The 20,310-nt window shown below is 37.8% G+C and overlaps 1 protein-coding gene across 1 annotated transcript in view; it reads left to right on the top strand.

Annotated features, from left to right (window-relative positions):
- Positions 1-13,906: 13,906 nt before the first annotated feature.
- LOC107045193 (protein capicua homolog) overlaps positions 13,907-20,310 on the top strand; it is a 50,399-nt gene continuing 43,995 nt past the window's right edge. Inside the window, exon 1 of the mRNA XM_015267360.1 lies at positions 13,907-14,137. The gene's annotated coding sequence lies outside the window, so the exon portion shown is untranslated. The remainder of the gene's footprint in view (positions 14,138-20,310) is intronic.

The raw sequence follows: 20,310 nt of genomic DNA, 5'->3' as shown, positions 1-20,310 counted from the left end.
ACTTTCCAAGTAAAAACCGAAAATCTGACTCTTTGGCTGGGACCAAAAAAAACGGTTTCTCAGTTTTCACTTTTTCCACATACTTTTGATAGTTCTGAATAGCCCGTCGCTTAAATAGTTGGAATCAACGTTCACCCGGCTAAAAAATTCGATTTTGGCGAAAGTCGACTTTCGGGGCTAAGTTGCAGACCCGAGTTTGTAGCAGAGATGTCAGGCAAGATATGAATGTTTTTTTGGGCTCAAATGAAAGAGCGGGTCAAGAAATGGCGTGCTGATGCCTCTAAAGATTGTTTTGAACCAGTTTTGTGGTAGTGCGAATAGCCACGGCGTAATTTTTTTACATTAATTATTCATTTTTGGACATATATAATCCATCTTCAATGTATGAGAAATCGCATTCTAATAGCTCGCGACTTTTAAAACTCATCGTAGTCTCCCCTTAATGTGTAGTGGTAGGTGCGAGCGCTCCTCTGCGCAACGGGAATGCGCAGTCCCTCAACAGGAACAGCGAGAGAGGCAGATTCCGCTCTCTCTTAGTTTCTCTCTCCTCAAGTCACGCCTTTCACGGACGAGTGGGGAGTTCCTGGACGTTTTAGTTCGCAGAATTTTTAGCCCCGATGCCGAAATCGTAGGGAGACTCTGCTACTTCTAGTTTGAACGTTTATTAAGTCGCTGGCTACTTTTGAAATTTCCTCGTGCAAATTTTAGCCAAGAAAAAATTAAGTCTCAATTCCACTATAATCGCCGTGTATTTATTCTTGAAACAACCCGTGTGCCGAGTGGGAAATGAAGCGGGGGAAGGAGGGTCTCATGGATCGATATGATGAATTCCAAACGTCAGATGTTATTTTAGCCGATGGGCGATATGGAGAAAATCAATGGGCTTGTTATCTCCGTCCCTTGTTCTCCGCCCTACAAATGAGAGACGAATATTTTCACTCAATTTTTTGATGGTTTCTAAGGAGGACCAAGGCGAAAATTTTCAAGTTTTCGGTTGGTGAAAATAGCTGTCGAGTGACTCGTAAAAAATGTGGTATCTAAGAAAGTAAGAAAATTTTTGGACCCAACCCATTTTACCCCGCACTCCAAGCGAAAACGTATTTTTTCGTGTTTTTGGTTTTGAATTGCTCTTCGCATCATAATTTTCATCAGATTAAAATTTGTTTTGTTTTCTCAAATTGATCATAAGATTCCATAGAATTAAATTAGGTATTTTTTCGGTTATTTCGATTGGATCATAGGCAAATGATTTTTTTTCAGTTTACTAATTTTTTTCGTTTTTACGTACCGTATGTGAAAACCGTTGCTTTGAGTAGTTGAACTGTGAAATAGCAAATAAAAGGTGTTTAATACTGCTAAATGCGAGGTTGATGAAAAATCAACTACTCAAAACAATTTTTATATGGTATGCAAAACGAAAAAAATGAGAAAATAGAAAAACCTCATAATTTATTTGAGATAATGAAAAAAAAAATTTATTCAATGGAATTTAACGAACATTTTGAAATAGTATATTTCGATACGAGTGCGTAAAAGTATTTTTTGACCCGTGGGAGGTGTGTAGCGCTCGCCGAAGGCAAGTGCGAAACCCTATTTTTGATCACAATGTGTAGAAAGTGGGATTTCGCGCAAAATTTCACTTTACGCACAAGTGATGAGAAAAAAGTTTGAATCGGATGAAAATAGTGCTGCAAGGAGAATTTCAAAGCCAAAAACACGAAAAAGCACGTTTTCACTTGACGTACGGGGTAATATGGATTGGGTTGAAAATAAGTTTTTAGGTATTTCATGACATTTCCAATGTCACTCCATATCTATTTTCAGCAACCGGTGACTTTCAAATTTCACCTTGGTATCCCCTTAATTGTTCCATTAAGAAATTTCCAAGAATATTGACTTCCACACTGATGTTTAATTAAATGGCATGATTCGAGGTCGAGTTTTTACAATGAGTTGATTGCATTTTCATGGTTAAAAAAACGGATTTTTCTGCATTCTGATGACTTATTTGGTGTTTCCAAATAAGCCAGTTTAATTCGATTATATGTCAGATAAATCTCGAGTTATCTTCCCTCCTGTTCCCCACATATGGAAGATGTAGCCATTTGCTTGTCTTCATGAAATCGAATGCAGCTTAGTCACAATATTTGACAAACTCGCTGTATTCCATCGAGGATGTTCGTTCAAAAGCGCAAAAACTAAAAAAAACACAAAAAACCATTTGATTTGTTGTTTCAACTGATAGATTTTCTCTGTCATGTTGATAAAAAATTTTCATCCATCAACCCGAGTTGAATGTACAGAAATAAAATGGACAATATGCACTAAATATAGGCGTTAACATGAGGTTCCATGGGATTCGCAGGTTTAAATATCCGTATTATTTGCTGGAGTAGTTTACGTTTTTCCGTACTCGTAGGATACAGTATATTTTTTCATATTGCTCTCTATTTTTATTTTCATTTTTGGAATATTCCAGTATGCGAATTAGCAATTTGAGAATTAATTCCATACATTTTATAAGAGACAGCTACAAAAAAAATTGCTCATTTAAGGTGTATATATTCCTAGAAAACAGGTTTTTCATACGATTGTCACAATGTTTTTCATAGATAATGTTTATTGTATTGCCCGGCTATTAAAAAAATTATAACTGGCTGTACTATACAGTTTAGGAGATAATAAATAATGAAATGCGGGTTTCTAACACGCGAGGCATAGACCAAACAAGGGCTATGGGTACCCCCGAACTCGATTTTTCTTTTTTATGAAAAAACGCTTCTCAGGATATTCTTCAAAAACGAATCCGTGATAGATTGATAAATTCCGAATACGGTGAATTTTCTGTAAAATTTTATGGTGTATAGTATTTGCGATATTTAACTCTAAAAAATGGAAATTTCGTAAAATAATTTCTTATTTGATTCAAACAATTACTGTTATTTTCATCAACAACATACACTGTTAAAAACTTTTGTCTGAATTTTCCGGTACTTTTTGGAAATTTTTATCGATTTTAGTTACCACTGAAATTTCAAGGCATTTCGTCATTGAAAATTCAGAATTTCGTGGGAAAATCAAAGATAACTGTAAATTTTAGTTCCATTTTTCCCTGAAAATGAATAGAAAACCAGAAAATTCCGGTAAAGATATTCTTGAATTTTCAAAACAGTGACACTGAATGCGATTTAGGGGAAAAAAGTCATGAAATTTCAGATTTCACTGAAAATTCAATGTAATTTGGCACTGAATATTTGTATTAGATATGAAATCCAAATAAATTAAGGGATTCTCGTCTTTATGCTGCTTAAAATTCTGAAATTTTACTGAATTTTCACACGGATAGAAATGTTCAGTAAAAATTACAGAACTCACAATTCGCTCACCGATTGCGGAATCGACTCAGAAAATTTAAGTGACGGTATCGTAATTTTTCACAGAAGATTCAGATAAAAATTACGGAACGCTCTGGAACAATTCCCTGACAGTTTCCTCAAATTTCCTACAACCAGATTTCGCTCCGGAATTACGGAAAAGATACGTAATTTTTATTGAATGTCTCTCCGTGCAGTGAAACCTGAAATTTCATGATTTTTTTTCCCCTAAATCGCCTTCAGTGTCACTGTCCTGAAAATTAGTAGTCAACTGTCCATGAAATTTCATAATTTTTTTCTAACAGTGCATTAGGACAGAAAAATTCAATAACTTATGAGAATGTAATAAATGAAGTAATTTAGATTTTTAGTATATACCTTAACGTCGTTAAAGCTACTGTATTTAATTCATCTTACTAATAACCAGAAATGCTGATTTTCCACGAACATGAAAAATTACGATTTTCTGAAAATGGATGCACATTCTCAATAACTCGTTGCATCAATATTTCTTTCCCTTCGTCAATGAAAATTTTAAGGACAGTCCATCTTTTATAAACAGAGTACCTAAACGAAGAATGAAATCATTAAGAATTAATCAACTGTCTTTATGAAGATTCATCACAGGGAAGTGATCTGGTACAACGGTGGTAAGGCAAAACGAATATAAGTTCACTGGACATGTGTGGAGGCTCGATTGAACGCACCCGCGCGAGCCATTATAGTGATGACCCTAGCCTTATTATATTCTATGACTCGTCCGAGATGTGAATACCGTACGTATACGATTCACACTTTCATACACACAACTGCACCTCGGCGATAAGACTTCTCTGATTCCCCTCCATTTGGATTGCAATACCCACCTTTGTCTGGACGTATAAAATTAAATGCCTTTTGTCTCTCGATGAAATTTCTCATTTCAGATCGTGAATTGTTCCAGGAATATGAGAATATGTTCCTCTATTCCCCTATTCTCTTCGCCATTCTTCCTATTTTTTTATATGTGGCATTATTATTATTCTGTATTTCTATGTTAAATGAAAAAGAATGCACATTTTTCACGCCCTCGTGATAATCCGGTGAATATGGAATTTATATTTTTCATTTTTAGGTACAACAAAAGAGACTCTTTGAAATAACCCTCCCACTGAGGGATTATGAATAATTTCTCCAACGAGTCGTGGGACTCCATCGCGAACCCATCATTGTGACGTCACTCTAGTACTGAAGTTTTTCTTGATAAATCAATTGTATGAAAATTACAGAATCACGAGTAGATGATTTCACTAGTGAAATTCTCAAGATATTTCGCAAAATTTGAGAATAGTGATTTCCTTGAGATTATTTTTTCACAATTTAGCAGTGAAAGTCAGTTATACGAGAGTGGAAGACAATAATCAGGTTGATTTTTTAATAAGTTGAACATCTAATTTATTTTACTACAAAATTTCGGCATCGAATTGAAGAATATCGAGGGCCCTTGGACGGAAAGTCAGTTCTTTTCTCCCTCGGAAACAACTTTCCACCCTTGAGCGGAAAGTATTCACTTTCCTCCCGCTCATCAGAATGCCAAATACAAACTTTTCTTTGCAGGCATGTTAAAAAATAGCATGTGGACCTCGAGCGGGGAAACATGATTTTCAAAATTTGAGAATAGTAATTTCCTTGAGATTATTTTTTCACAATTTAGCAGTGAAAGTCAGTTATACGAGAGTGGAAGACAATAATCAGGTTGATTTTTTAATAAGTTGAACATCTAATTTATTTTACTACAAAATTTCGGCATCGAATTGAAGAATATCGAGGGCCCTTGGACGGAAAGTCAGTTCTTTTCTCCCTCGGAAACAACTTTCCACCCTTGAGCGGAAAGTATTCACTTTCTTCCCACTCATCAGAATGCAAAATACAAACTTTTCGTTGCAGGTATGTTCAAAAATAGCTTGTGGACTTCGAGCGGGGAAAACATGATTTTCCGCCCCTCATGCAAAATATACTATTTTATCAAGTTGTCCGTAAAGCGGCATTTTAACCCTAGATTGGTCATCCTATGAGGGAAACCCCGCCACGCGTCGTTTTTCTTTAATTACAATTGACGGACTAACCGGAAAAATTGAAAAAAATTTGGCTTTGTCCATTGAAGTGCACGGAGAGAAATATTCAATAAAAATTACGTATCTTTTCCGTAATTCCGGAGCGAAATATGGTTGTAGGAAATTTTACCGAGCTGTCACAGAATTTTTCCAGAGCGTTCCGTAATTTTTATCTGAATCTCCTGTGAAAAATTACGATACCGTCACTTAAATTTTCTGAATCGATTCCGTAATCGATGAGCGAACTGTGAGTTCCGTAATTTTTAGTGAACATTTCTCTCCGTGTGTCTAAAAAATTATAGTAGTTTTTAGAACAACATATTTCCCAAAATTCCTAAACAAATCAAATTGTTTCGCACAGATGAATTCAGTAGCGAAGTGGTAAAAGGGTTTAAGTCGAATTATCTCCCAGTTGAGTTTTTGAGGAATATTTCCGAATCTAAGAGAGATAGCGAAATTTTCGTAATCACATTTGTTGTAGCACTCAATTGGCTCCATAAAAAAGGTTATAACCGAAGTTTTGCTATCTCCCTCAGATTCCGAAATATTGATTGAAAACTGGTCAATAGTCAACATTGACTTATACCGTTTTACCACTTCGCGACTGAATTATTTTTTCCCATGGTCAATGAAATAGCCCATGACACGACGTTGCCGCGAACTCGCAAAACGCGCCCGGGCAGTGTAGTGTGAATTCGGCAACGCTGCAGCCTAAATAACACAGCGGCAAATCCCTGCGGAGGTGACCAAGTCGCAGGGTCGCGATTGGCGACCAGACTAGGGTTAAGGATGTACTACACCCATTCGGCCAAAATTCAGGTTTTTTTTCATTTTCCTTGCAAATTATTGATCGGATTGACGTGAAAAAATATCCCGTTTTTGCGTTTATCATTATTGACTGACTCACAAAGTTTCATAGTAGTACAATCATTTTCTTGCATTCTTTCTAAAGTCTTGTGAATTTCCGAAAAGTTTTAGAGAAAACGCAGGAAAATGATTCCACGATCATGAAATTTCGTGAGTCATTAAGTAATGATAAAACGCAAAAACGGTATATTTTTTCACGTCAATCCGATCAAAAATTTACCAGAAAAATTCAAAAAACGTGAATTTTGACGAAAAGGGTGTGATACATCCTCAAAGACACGTCGTGTCTATCAAACGCTGTTTACAGACAGTGTGAAGAGAAACGAGCTTCGTCACTCGGCCGAAAATATACCTTTCCATACTTCCATTCACTTTGTCACTAGCTTGTACATTTGTTGTACCAACATATCCATCAATCACGCGGAGTAATGCTAATTCCAACTTTGGATTCAATTTCTGGATGTTCATTTTAATCCTCATCTTCAACGCTCCAGGATATTCATGACGTTCTTCTGTCTCTACCCCTGCTCATATTTATATGATACCGTCATTCGTTCACATTCAAAGAGCAGTTGAAAAGAGGGTCGCTCCGGCCTTTGCACTCATTCTCATTATTTGTTCCCTCTTTCCGCTTTTTCCTTCCTTTTTTTCAAGAAATTCAGTCAAAGTGTGTGTATAGGAACGCACAAACATGCGTAAAAGAATGTATTATTTCACACTGAGTGGGGAGAAAATTGAGGGAGGGAGCAAAGGTGGAGTAAAAAAAGCAGAATCCAGGTAATTTCAAACCGTAATATAGTTTTCATCATTTCCACCTAATTGCCAACCTGTATTAGAGAAGCGAAGTAATTTCTCTAATTAAAGTTCCATTCGTCAATTCTCACTTTTTCTTATATTTCTGTATTTTTATTTCTTCCCGGTTTCTGCTTCCAAACGGAAGCATTGCACACGGAGATAAATATTCAATAAAAATTACGTATCTTTCCCGTAATTCCGGAGCGAAATGTGGTTGTAGGAAATTTTACGGAACTGTCACGGAATTTTTCCGGAGCGTTCCGTAATTTTTATCCGAATCTCCTGTGAAAAATTACGATACCGTCACTTAAATTTTCTGAGTCGATTCCGTAATCGGTGAGTGAATTGTGAGTTCCGTAATTTTTACTGAACATTTCTCTTCATGTAATCGCTCCAATTTAGAGGAGGGTGGGGCAAAATGGGTACTTAACGTTTTGTTTAATGTTCGTATCTTAGAAACAAATTCATCAATTCAGCTCATCCTAGGTTCTTTACTCGTCATTCCAAATGGTTTTAGCCTTCATTTCGAAGAACTTTACTTTTGGTGGAACAAAAATTATCCCATTTCATTGACAATTCAACATGAGATCAACATCTCAGAAAAATTAAGTGTTCATTTTACCCCACTTGCCATTAAGTTTAAGGGGAGACTACTATGAGTTTTAAAAGTCATGGGTTATTGGAGTGAGACTTTTCATACGTTGGAAATCGATTATATAGATCTGAAAACAAATAATTAGTGCAACAAAAATTTTTTTTATTGTTCGTATGCTCGAAAACGCTTAAAATGCTAAAAACAGTCCAGGGCCTCCAATTTTTGAGCTACAAAATTTTTTTTTTCTTCAAAATTTTCGGAAAATGTGGGGAACAACAATTACGAGCCGGTTTTTTGGAATTCGACTCCTACACAGCTGATTTCTTTTTTTTCATATAAAAAAATTCACTATTTGTGTAAAAAAATACAAAAAAAGCAAATTTAGCTATGTAAGAAGCGAATTAAAGAAAAATAGCTCGTAATTGTTATTCCACATATTTTTCAGAACATTTTGAAAAAAAAATCCTCCGTAGCTCAAAAATTGGAGGCCCTGGACTGTTTTTGGCATTTTAAGCGTTTTCGGACAAACGAACAATAAAAAAATTTTTTTTTGCACTAATTATTCGTTTTCAGATATATATATAACCGATCTTCTACATATGAAAAGTCTCACTCCAATAACCCACGACTTTAAAAACTCACAGTTAAGTAGAACATCAAAAAATTAAAAAAAAAAAACAAATTCTCCAATAGAGTCCTTCCCAGGCGAGCTTGATTAGGATTCAATTATAACATGATTGTTATAATTGAATGAACTCCTTCAATGACTATTCATTGTTTCTAAATTCCTTATTTTCTAGAGGGAAGAATTTCGATAAATTTTTTGATGTTGATGCTTACTGAAGGAGTTCACTCAAGGTCATAACTAACAGGATCATCTTCTGGAGCAATATAATTGACATAATTAAAACCCAATGAGGATTGCCTGTGAACGACTCAAATGGACAAATACGATATTGAAAAAATAAATACTTCTCTCAAGTGAATAAATATTTGGCACAAAATTTTTTTCTCAGTGTGATCATATTGAAAATAGTTGACAAAGGAAAAACTGGATCTGGATTGCAATTTTGTCCTGTTGTAAATTTTCTATTTGAAGAGTTGAATCGTATTTCGACGAAAAGGCATTTGTGAATTATTCATCGTTCAGAAATTGTCGACTTCAAGGGTATAATGGATGTTACATTGAATAAAGATGAATTGATGCTGAGTTCAGATGTGTGTCTGATTTAATATTTTCGAGGGAAATTTCACATGTTTGGGGACATGATAACTCTTCTTGGGAAAATTTTTTCGGAGGATTTTTTACAGGGAAAAAAATTCGGGAACAAAGGAAATGATGTCACAAAATCGGAGCTGAATTAATTTAGGGGCATATCGCCAATTAATTAGCAACAATAGTTCCCTCAGTTATAAACAATGCAACGTTTATCAATGCAATCCCTTTATTATTATGATGCGGTTTAGTCAATAGAGTAATTAGGAATAAGACGTGCAGTATGCGCACGAGCCTGCGCCGCCATTAATAGGCGCAGTCCCCCGGAAGCTTTCGACGACGCGATTTCGCCCTCAGCAACATCGTTTCCCCCTTTTTTTCCCTTTCTTTGACTCCTCCCCCACCCACCCAATGTGTCGCGTGAGTTTGCAGCCTTCTATTTTCTCACTCCGCCTTCCCTCGCCCCGCACCGCCTCTCTCTGTCACTCTCTGTTTCCCGGCTTCCCACCTCTTATTCTCGTCATTATACACGCAACAACTACTCACCAGTGAGATTTTGATGATCCTTGCATCAGTCTACTTACATTTTTATCCACAAATAACGGCTCAAATCATTCGAAACGATCATCTCAATGAGATTAATAAATTTATTCATCGGATGGAAAGTGTGAGGAAATTTCCAGAGAAGTTAAAAACTTCATCCCATTGTTTACGCATTATCCAAGTACAGTGGTGGAAATTTTTTGAATTTCATGGAAGATTTTATAGTAAATCTCGTGAGAGTGACATTGAATAAGATTTAGGGAAAAAATGGGCATGAAATTTCAAGGTTCAAATAGAATTCACGGAAATTCATGAGTTTTCAGTGGCAGTGAGATGGAAATTTCACAACTTGATTGAATTTTCAGTGGAACATGAATATTCAGAAAAAAAATGCCATGGATTTTCAATTTTTCCCTGAATTTTTCTGATTTTTTTGAATTTTCACAGAATAATTGAACTGAAAAATCAAGTATTTTATTGATTTCCAGATCATTTGAACAGAAATTCAATGGAATATTGGATTTTTCAATGACAAGATTTCCTGAAATTTCAGGGGAACTTGAACATGATAAAAATTTCCGGAATTTGGCACGGAAAATTCAGACGAAAATTTTTAACCGTGTAATTGTTCAATATGCCGATCGATGATGAAGAATTCTGTACTGAAGTGGTAGGGTGAACAGGCCAATTGCTGGACGGTTAAGGCAAATTCGAGTTTCGTGGTATTATCTAAAATTAAAAAATCTCGTAAATGAGGACATGATGGCTTCCACACCTTCAAGAATGATTTACTTAGCAGAAAAAAAATTATTTGAAGTGAAAGTAACAAAACAAATTATAATCAAATTAAGAAATAGTTGAATGTAGCCGAAACCCCTAATTTCTGGACGACTGGGCCATATTTTTTTTCATTTATTAAATGTCGATCAATAGAAAAAATAATTGATCACATGATTATACACGACTAATATTATTCAAAGGTGAAATAATCCGTACAATTTTCATTTTATTTATAGAATATTCAATGCAAATTGAAATCATCCAGAAATTGACCTGTTCACCCTAAACTAGGATAAGTGCAATTGTTTTGAAAAAATTTCTATTGCTTGAATCGAAAGTTCTCTCAAACGTGGTTAACCCTAGTGTTATTTAGACTTTAGCGTTGCCGAATTCATCCTACACAGCCCGGGTGCGTTTAGCGAGTTTCCGGCAACGTCCCGTCATGAGAAACGGAACCCCTGTGTCTATCTGAATTTTTATAATTGTGTCTTCTGCAATTCAGAAGCGAAGTCGTCAAACGGTTTAAGTCAATTTAGTCGTTAGTTTGAGTTTTCCAGAAATATTTCCGAATTTAAGGGAGATAGTGAAATTTTCATAATTACCTTTTTTGTAGGGCGAATTGAGTGCTACTAAAAAAGTTATGAGAAAAATTTTGCTATCTCCCTTAGATTTCGAGATATTCACTGAAAACTGGCCAATAGCCAAAATCCACTTAATCCGTTTGACCACTTCGCTACTGAATTATTACTTTATATCTATGAAATTACTTTATCGAGTCGATCATTACATTGTTGAGTCAATGAAGTAGTTTCATGAGTAAAAAATAATAATTGCAGGAGAAACATAATTCTAAAAGTGAAAAAATAATTCAGTAGCGAAGTGGTAAAGCGGTCTAAGTCGACTTATCTCTTAGTTGACTTTTTGAAGAATATCTCCGAATCTAAAGGAGATAATGGAATTTTCGTAATAACCTTTTTTCTAGAGAAAATTGAGTGCTACAAAAAAGGTCTTGATAAAAATTTAGCTATCTCCCTTAAGTTCCGAGATATTCACTAAAAACTGGCCAATAGTTAAAATCAACTTAAACCGCTTTACCACTTCGCTATACTGAATTCATCTCTTCGAAATAATTTGTTTCCTTTATGAATTTCGGGAAACATGTTGTCCTAAAAACTACTATAATTTTCTAGACACTTCAATTGACAAAGTCAAATTTTTCTGAAGTTATTCCGGTTAGCCAGTCAATGCTAATTGAAGAAAAACGACGCGCGGCGGCGTTTCCTTCACGGGCTGGCCAATCTAGGATTAAATTTTTCATCACGCTATGCGAAAAAGTAACTTTTCGTCAGAAGGCCCGGTAAACCGCGATTCTTCTGACGGGCCTCCTGACGAAATGAAATCATCCAGAACAACGAAGCAACGAGCAAAGCGAGGTTAGAATCGCGGTTTACCGGGCCTTCTGACGAAAAATTGCATTCATCACACGGTCCAAAAGTATTTTCTGACGGATGTGGCCTATAATCACATTCGTCAGAAAATACTTTGTGGACCTTGTGATGAAAATAACTATTTTAGGCACGCTTTGCGTGCCTAAAACGTCCCTTTTCCACACAATGTGATGAAAAATATCGTTCGATACTCGTGGGAAAAGTGTTTTTCATCACGCTGTGACGAAAAGTGAACTTTTCGGCACGCTCCGCGTGCCTAAAAGTCCAATTTCCGCCACATTGTGATGAAAAATATTGTTCATAACTCGTGAAAAAATGTTTTTGGCTCGTGGGATTATATCACTCGCCTTCGGCTCGTAATGTAAACCTCCCACTCGCCAAAAAACACTTTTTTGCACTCGTTACGAAATATACTATTTTAGCTCGTGGTAGGTTTATAACACGAGCCGAAGGCGAGTGATATAATCCCACGGGCTAAAAAACACTCTTTTCCGCACTCGTAACGAAATATACTATTTCAACACTCCTGAAAAAGTTCCATTTTTCCACTCATCCTAGTTTACCACTTCGCTACAGAATTAAGGTGAAGAAGAGCGAAATAAGGTCGAGTGAAAAAAATATTCAATCCCTCCTCAAAAACCAATACTCGAAGACGTCAGCGTAACAATGCGATCTTTCAACCCTCTTCTGTTTGGTGCACTGAACACGTTGATGAACTCCAAGTGCCCCTGTGCGAGCTTCGAGTTACTAAAGCATGAATGGCACTGTTCTCTAGGCCCTGACGGCACGTCATGAGAGAACCCCGCGTCGGTTCTCCCTTCCCTCATTCATTTCCACACTGCACCTCCTCCACCCGTGGAAGCCGTTTCAAGAATTTAATCCCCTATTAACCGCCCTCTCCCCTCTCCCACCCCCCTCCCGCCCGTCCCCGCGAGGCCTGTGTTGTCTGCTTTTTTTCTCAGGTATCCAACCGGAGACCATTGATTGTTCTATTTTACCTGCGCTATTTTAAACCTCTTCCTCCCTCGTAACATTCCATCTCATCACCTGAAAATTTAATAGATGCATGAATTGAGTGAGGGAGCACTTCTCATTTGACGTGTAAATTGCGCGGGAATTGTGCAACAAAGAACTACTGCGGCAATGTGCGGGTGATACGGCACTGTTATTTGCTACAGTTTCGTTCAACTCGGTCTCAGTATGAATAGCCGCAGGAGTGTAATCACGAAGGGGGAGACTCAGCTGATTCAGGAAATCGATTAAAATCGAAGTCACATTTGTCTCTCAGTTGATTCCGAAAAAAAAACAATAAAATTGTCCCGCAAACACTTTTCTTCTAATAGACGATGCGCTGGAGGAATCAGTAATTTTTTTCCAGAGCAGATGCTCTACGTTTGAATGAATCTTTCAGTGTTCTAAATTATCGTTAAATTCCTCGAATTATCGTAACTTTTCTGGCCCTTGATTTTTGCTCCGTAGATGACGAAGTAATTGTCTTGAAAAGTGAATGCAGTATTTTTTTCTCGGATGGGGGCTCCGCTGTTGTCAGATACACCCCTGGATACTACAGTCTACGGTCTACGGAGACTTCGGCTCACGCTCGGTTCGCCGTGAGTTTCGCGTAGGCGCTCTGTGCTCGAGCCAGCAGCAGTAGCACCATACACATCTCCGGGAGCATTAAAAAACTAGCGATTCCGTGGTTGAAAAAAAAAGGAAAGAACCTCACGAAACGACGCATTGTTAACGCAAAAATCAGCTCCCATTGCGGTGTTATCACACAGTTTTCATCGTGAAAGTGACGTAAGAGCAATCCGATAGACAGTGGTAAAAAGATCAATGAGAAAGAGGAAAAAAATAGTGTCTGGCGGAGGCTAAATACACTTGGTCGTCGTCGACCGGTGCCCATATAGTGAGTGTCGCCTGTCAGTGAATTGTGCGCGGGCGCGCATGAATACCCCTCTCCCCCGCCCCTCACTCTCTCTGTCTTTCATTATTTCTCAGTAGCTCTCATACCTTCGTATGGTTACTCCATATCCCTGTTAGCTGAGCCCCCATGCGTGCACTGGAGTTCTGTTTGTTATTTTCGCCGATACAATGGAAAAGTCTAGCCAAAGATACCGTATTCCCTCAGCATCTCAGACAGTTCTCTTGAGAAAAATTATAACATCGTCATTATAACTCGTAAACCACGAGTAAAAAAATTGTCTCCCCCAATTCCCTCATTCGCAGGGAAAAAAAAATCGTGTGCATATGTGTGCAGTTTAAACTCCACGAGTAAATATTGAATTTTAATGATAATTGAAGTAAGAAAGAAGGAAGGAAGTTGTGTGTGCGCGCGTGGAATAAAATAAGTGTCCCTCCTTCAAACATGTCAATAATTCAGTGTAACGTCGTCGCAGTCATCGGAGGCACACGGCTTACGCACGGTAAATATCTATACGGTGAAATACACGTACATTTTTTCCCCCCGCTTTGCAACTCCCTTTTTACTTAAAAACCAAGCAGGTAAATACCAACAGAGTGTACCGCCACGTCCGCCTCTACATTCACCCCTCTCCTGCCACCTCTCCTTCGCCATTCCCCCCCCCCCTCTCCAAAGTTGTAACTAAACAAGTAAAACCGCTGAGTACACCAGTACACTCAAGAACGTGTGTACGCAATAATTGTGAGAGTATGCAAGAGAGAAAAGGAAAAAAGCTCAAACAAGTGCGGCCAATGGGGGGGGGGGCTATACCTCACTAATTGTACTTCAAGAAATTGTAGCGTAACTTCGCTCGTCTCTCGGAACACACATCTCTATCCCGGAAAAATCCCCCTTCGAAATGCAAAAAAATCGAGAAAATGATTTTTCGTTGAAATAGTTCAGTAGTGAAGTAGTCAATTTTGACTATTGACCAGTTTTCAATGAATTTCTCGGAATCTAAGGGAGATGGCAAAATTTTTGTTATAACCTTTTTTGTAGAGCGGATTGAGAGCTACAACAAAGGTAATTACGAAAATTTCGTTATCTCCCTTAGATTCGGAAATATTCCTCAAAAACTCAACTGGGAGATAAGTCGACTTACACCGTTTTACCACTTCGCTACTGAATTGCTTTACACTTCGATATGGAAGCAATATATCAAACGGGAAGAGTTCTGAATGAAAGCAGTCTGGGGTAAACAGGTGAATTTCTGGACGATTTTTACATCCATTGAATATTCCATGAATGATAAAATGAAAATTGTACTGATTATTTCATTTTTCAATCACACTACTCGTGTACAATCATATGATCAATTATTTTTCTATTAATCGACATTTAATAAATAAAAAAAATGTGACGCAGTCGTCCGGAAATTGGACGTTTCGGCTGCATTCAACTAATTCTTAATTTAATTGTTCTTTGTTTTGGTGTTTCGACATCAGATAATTTTTTTCTGCTCATTAAAACATCCTTGGAGGTATGAAAACCATCATATTCCCATTTAGGTGATTCTTTTATTTCAGATCCCACCACGAAACTCGAATTTCCCTTAAGGGGAAACGGAACCCATGTGTCCATATGAATTTTTAGAATTGCATTATCTCCTACAATTATTAATTTTTATCAATGAAACGACTTTATCGACTCGATCATTCCGTTCCATTTCATAACGGCCATATCGACTCGATCATTGTTGAGTCAATGAAGTGGTTTCATAAATAAAAAAGCCATGATTGCGGGAGAAAATACAATTCTAAAAGTTCATATAGACACAGGGATTCCGTTTCCCCTTAACCGTCCAGCAATTGGCCTGTTCGTATTCCCCACTCATATTTTCGATTCCACCCCTGGAATATCCACTGCGTATTCAAAACCATATCAGTATTTTTTACTCTCTTCCTTCGTCCCGTGTAAAATTGCATGTGGCTGTGTCCCGTGTTTATTTACCCGATGGACTCTGTGCGAGGGACCCAGGCATGGGACCGGAGGAGGTGCGGCGTTGCCTGTCTGCTCCGTTGGCTCTCAAAACCTCTTCTGTGTATGTACATGTAAACCCTCGCTGCCTACGCGCGTGCGTCACAGTGTGCCGCGCTTGTTTCAGAATATGTTTGGAATACATCGCGCCTTGCGCCAATCCCCTGTATGCCCCTGTGTCCGTGTGCCCCAACACTGACACCCAACTGGCGAGTTGATCCGAGTGTGAAGCAAGTTGGAGCTGTTGTGCGCTCGCGCAGTCTTTCGTCCTTTTTGCTCACGATTCCCCCGTAGTTCATGCTGTTCTTGTTATTCTCGTTATGAAAAGGAAAAAAAAAGAAAAATACATTTGTCTCCCTCTTTCGTGTGCGACTGGGGGTCACTCGCACGCGCTTTCTACCCCACTCCCTCCGACCTTTCTCCCTCCCTTTCGCCCCCACGAATATCTCACTCCTTCGGCAAAATACACCACCTCTCTGTGACGTGGTTCGAGGAAGTGAGACGGACCAACTCGGGGGCTGTGTCGTACGCTCGTGCACGTCTCTAGTGTGCTCACGATATGTATGTATACCTGAAACCCCAGGGTTTTCAGAGAGAAGCGGAGAAACATTGAAGAAGCGCTCTAGCTGTATAACACACCGGGCTCTATCGTCTATTTATATCGCCAACATACGCGAGTCGCATTCTTTTTTTTATAGTTTCTCTCCCTTTCCTCCTTGAACTCTTCACTGCCGTTACCCCGCACGCTCGGTTTCTGCATTTATAGATGCAAACGTAAATGAAGATTTTAGTCAACTTGTTTTACATAATTCGTTGGGGTGATTCACTCCAATCGCAATGCGCTTGGAATTTAACGCGATGAACTTACACACGTGCGTGAACCCGCGATTGGGGGTATAGTACTCCCCCCCCCCCCCCCCCCCCCCCCCCCCCCCCCCCCCCCCCCCCCCCCCCCCCCCCCCCCNCTTCCGTCTCGAGGAACCGAGAGAGATGATGAGTTTACACGTGTGTATGTGCATTGGAAGAGAGAAAAAGCCACGCTGAGAAGGCTACACGTCCGTGGAGCCAAGGAATTTTCTCACAATGGATTGATCGTGTTAGTGAGAGACCGACGACGCTGAGTGCGACGGACCACGACGCCGCGAGGAGGCGTACCACCACCAGCTCACCTCCGCGCCGCATCATCATGAGGCCACTGTAGTAACCAACGCTCACTACACTATCACGGTTACTACTGCAGTTTATACTCTTCAGTGACTACTGCACGATAATCTTTCTTTTTTTCTTCACAATGTCGAATGAAACTGAGATAATGGTTACTACTGTTTGAATAATTTTCACCATTTATTGCTGGAGCTATGGTTATTTATCGGTTTATGTCAGTCTGTTCAGTTTCTTGGGTGAGTTTCATGTTGAAAGGGCATTGGAGTGGGGGGAGGTGGGAGTTTCGCGAATTCTGGAGACAATTCGGGAATCGGGGAGTGGATGCGGCAGCGGGAATAGTGTTAATTACTGGTTGAACCGCAGTTATTATTTTTCCTTCAATTTTTAGGAGACCAGTGGTAGCGGAGTCACTAGGGTAACGCCGAGTGAACTGTGAAAATGTGAAAATGACAGTTTGGGGGATTTGGTGGATAATTTCTGCCTTGACTTTAAATTTTTGAGAGGAAAGAGATGAGCTAACGACCACTGAGTGGTGAACAAATTTGCGGTCGTCGGGTTTCTTCATTCTTCATTCATTTGTGGTGTTTTCTTTTTTGTCAATGGAATTATTGAGTAACAGTGATGGAGGTACGTGGATTCGATGTGGCTGGATATACTGGAGTACGCGCTGAAATGTAGATTACAGTGTCGTTTTAATGTAATTGTTTTGCAAACAGCGTGAGTAACTTTTGTTCAATATGTATGGCGTGGAGATACGCGGAGTACGATTATGTTAATGAGAATTTTACGGCTGAAAAATGCTACTTGCTGAATATGTTGTGTGCATACACTTGCTATTCATCGGGATAAACTACATTTATATTTTACATATAGGGTGTTCCACAATGAATTTGATATCGCGAGGGAGGGGGGAGGGGTCATTTGGAGGCGAAAACTCTAATGAAATTTTTGTCTCCGACGCTTTGTTTATGAGTTATCAAGAAAAAAAGGACAGCCAATCAAATGATATTCCGCGATAGAGATCATACCTCCTTTCCCATTTAAGGATATCCAAGTATCTTTTACAGTTGGTTCAGACCACACTATAGATTCAACCATTTTCAATCATTAAATTTGTCAATTAAATTGCGTATGGAAAATTTGAAAAAAAAAGTGAATATTCAGCGGTATCGACATTACATTTTGCACGGAATTATTATTTTTTTAAACATTCGTTGCTTATAAATAAATAATGGAAATTGTTTAAATTTTGGGAAACCTTTTTTTTTAGGAAAAAATGAAATAAAATTGGTTTCTGGTAAAATTCGGAGTATGAATAAATTTGTAACGATTCCGAGCAAATGATTTTTGTCGTATAAAATTGATTGTTTGTAAATTACGTACAGAAAATACTCATAATTTTGAAAAATTTCTATTTTTTAATTATTCCATCAATCTCCTTTCAAAAGTAAACTTTCTAATTTTTTTTTAGATTAAAAAAAAATTTTTTAACGGTTCAATATCCAAATTTAAATTCAGACTTGCAAAGTTTAAATAATAAAATCATTGTAAAATGTCCGGAAACTTGAGGTCAAATGGGGCTCAAATAAAAACTAATGTTCGAGTACAAAAGTAGAAAAGCATTTGACTGGAGACAAAATAGCCAAAGACCACACTATTGTTTCAACCATTTTCAATCATCAAATTTGTCGATTAAATTGCGTATAGAAAATTTAAAAAAAATCATGAATATTCAGCGTTATGGAAATTACATTTTGCAGGGAATCATTATTTTTTTAAACATTCGTCGCGTATAAAGAAATAAATAAATAATTGAAATTGTTTAAATTTTGGGAAACTTAATTTTTTTAGGCATGAAATCGATTTCTGTTGAAATTCTGAATATGAATAAATATCTTACGATTCTGAACAAATGATTTTTATGGTGGAAAATTGATTGTTTGTAAATTATTTGTAAAAAGAAACTTTCTTTTTTTATCAGATTTTTAAAACATTTTCTAGCTGTTGAATACCGAAATCTAAATTCAGACTTGTAAAGTTTAAATAATAAAATCATTGTAAAATGTCCGGAAACTTGGGGTCAAATGGGTCTCAAATAAGAGCTCTAATGTTCGACTACAAAAGTAGAAATGCATTTGACTGGAGAAAAAATAGCCAAAGGAACTTGGATATCCTACAGGCGGAGGGATGAAGGCACTGAATGTCCAATCGATTCCAATCAATTTCATTTCTTATATTGAATTTAACGTTGACTTTGATTTTTGGAGTCACATTGCGTTTAGGAGCCAAATGAGTCTGACGCCGCGTTAAAATTCATTACGGCTTTTCTCACCCAGGCATGATGATAGAAGAACAATTTTTTTCAGATCATTGTGCCTTAAATGCCCAATCCATTGCCATTATTTTCATTCCTCCACACTGTTAGAAATTTTTGGAAACTAAGTAATAGTTGCACTTGAATTCTCAATGTTGTGAATTTGAATTCAATTTAAGATCAAATCGTTCATGGAATCTCTCACTCAGATTGGAAATGCAGAATAATTTCATTTTCCATGTTAGATTATCATTGATATTTCAATAACATCTAGAATTTCCAAATTCATTGCAGAAATTGAACATCACATCCAACTGAATTTCCAGTGGATTGAAAATTCACGGAAATTGTTGCTTGAATAGTCAAATTATTTAATAATTTTCATTATCATGTGGACTTGAAAATTACAATTCCATTGCGTACTGTGGAATTCAACTGATTTTTCAATAAAAAAAATACATGAAAATTTCACGTGAATGAGTGATTGTTGAAAATTTCAAGATTTTTTGCTTGAAATTTCAGTAGTAATGTTCCAACAGTGCAACCGAAGTGCGAATTTGCGGTGTATTTTCGCTTTCTTGACGAATAACTTTAACGAAGGGCCGGAGACAAAAATTTCATTAGACTTTTCGTTCCCAAATAATCCCCCCGAGCTACCCTCACGATATCTAAGATCGATTTTGGGACGTTAACGTCCAATTTTTTAACACAATTATCAAGCGAGTTTGATGAAGGGAAAGAAAATACTTGAACGTGAAAAAAAAGACGAAGAGGGAGCAAAGATGGATGGACGAGATGAATTGAGTTTTTGTTTGGAACGAGAGTGGATGAAGCGCAAACGATGACTCGAGTGCGTAAGATTCCAGGCAAGAAGAGTAGTAGGGGTACCACATACTCGAGCGTAGTACTCTCGAGCGTAAATATATTCTCGGCTACGAGAATCGTTGCACTGGTGGCGTATGCGCGCCTCGTCTCTACTTTAGGTACAAATGTATAGATATACAGTGTTACCCCTCGTCCCACTGCCGCACCGGCTGACTCGATCGTTTCACCTCCTATCCCTTTTCCATTGTCTCTCTCTTCTCCCCATAGTGTGCATGAGAGATGAATTGAGGTATATCCCTAGAACACACGTTTTTCTTAAGATTGTCCCCATGTTTTTCATAGGTAATGTTTATAAT

This window comes from Diachasma alloeum, unplaced genomic scaffold (assembly GCF_001412515.2).
Source record: "Diachasma alloeum isolate Michigan unplaced genomic scaffold, Dall2.0 Dall_scaffold_00884, whole genome shotgun sequence".
Lineage (NCBI taxonomy): Eukaryota > Metazoa > Arthropoda > Insecta > Hymenoptera > Braconidae > Diachasma > Diachasma alloeum.
Note: the sequence above shows the minus strand (reverse complement) of the source record. Positions and strands in the feature narration are given on the sequence as shown.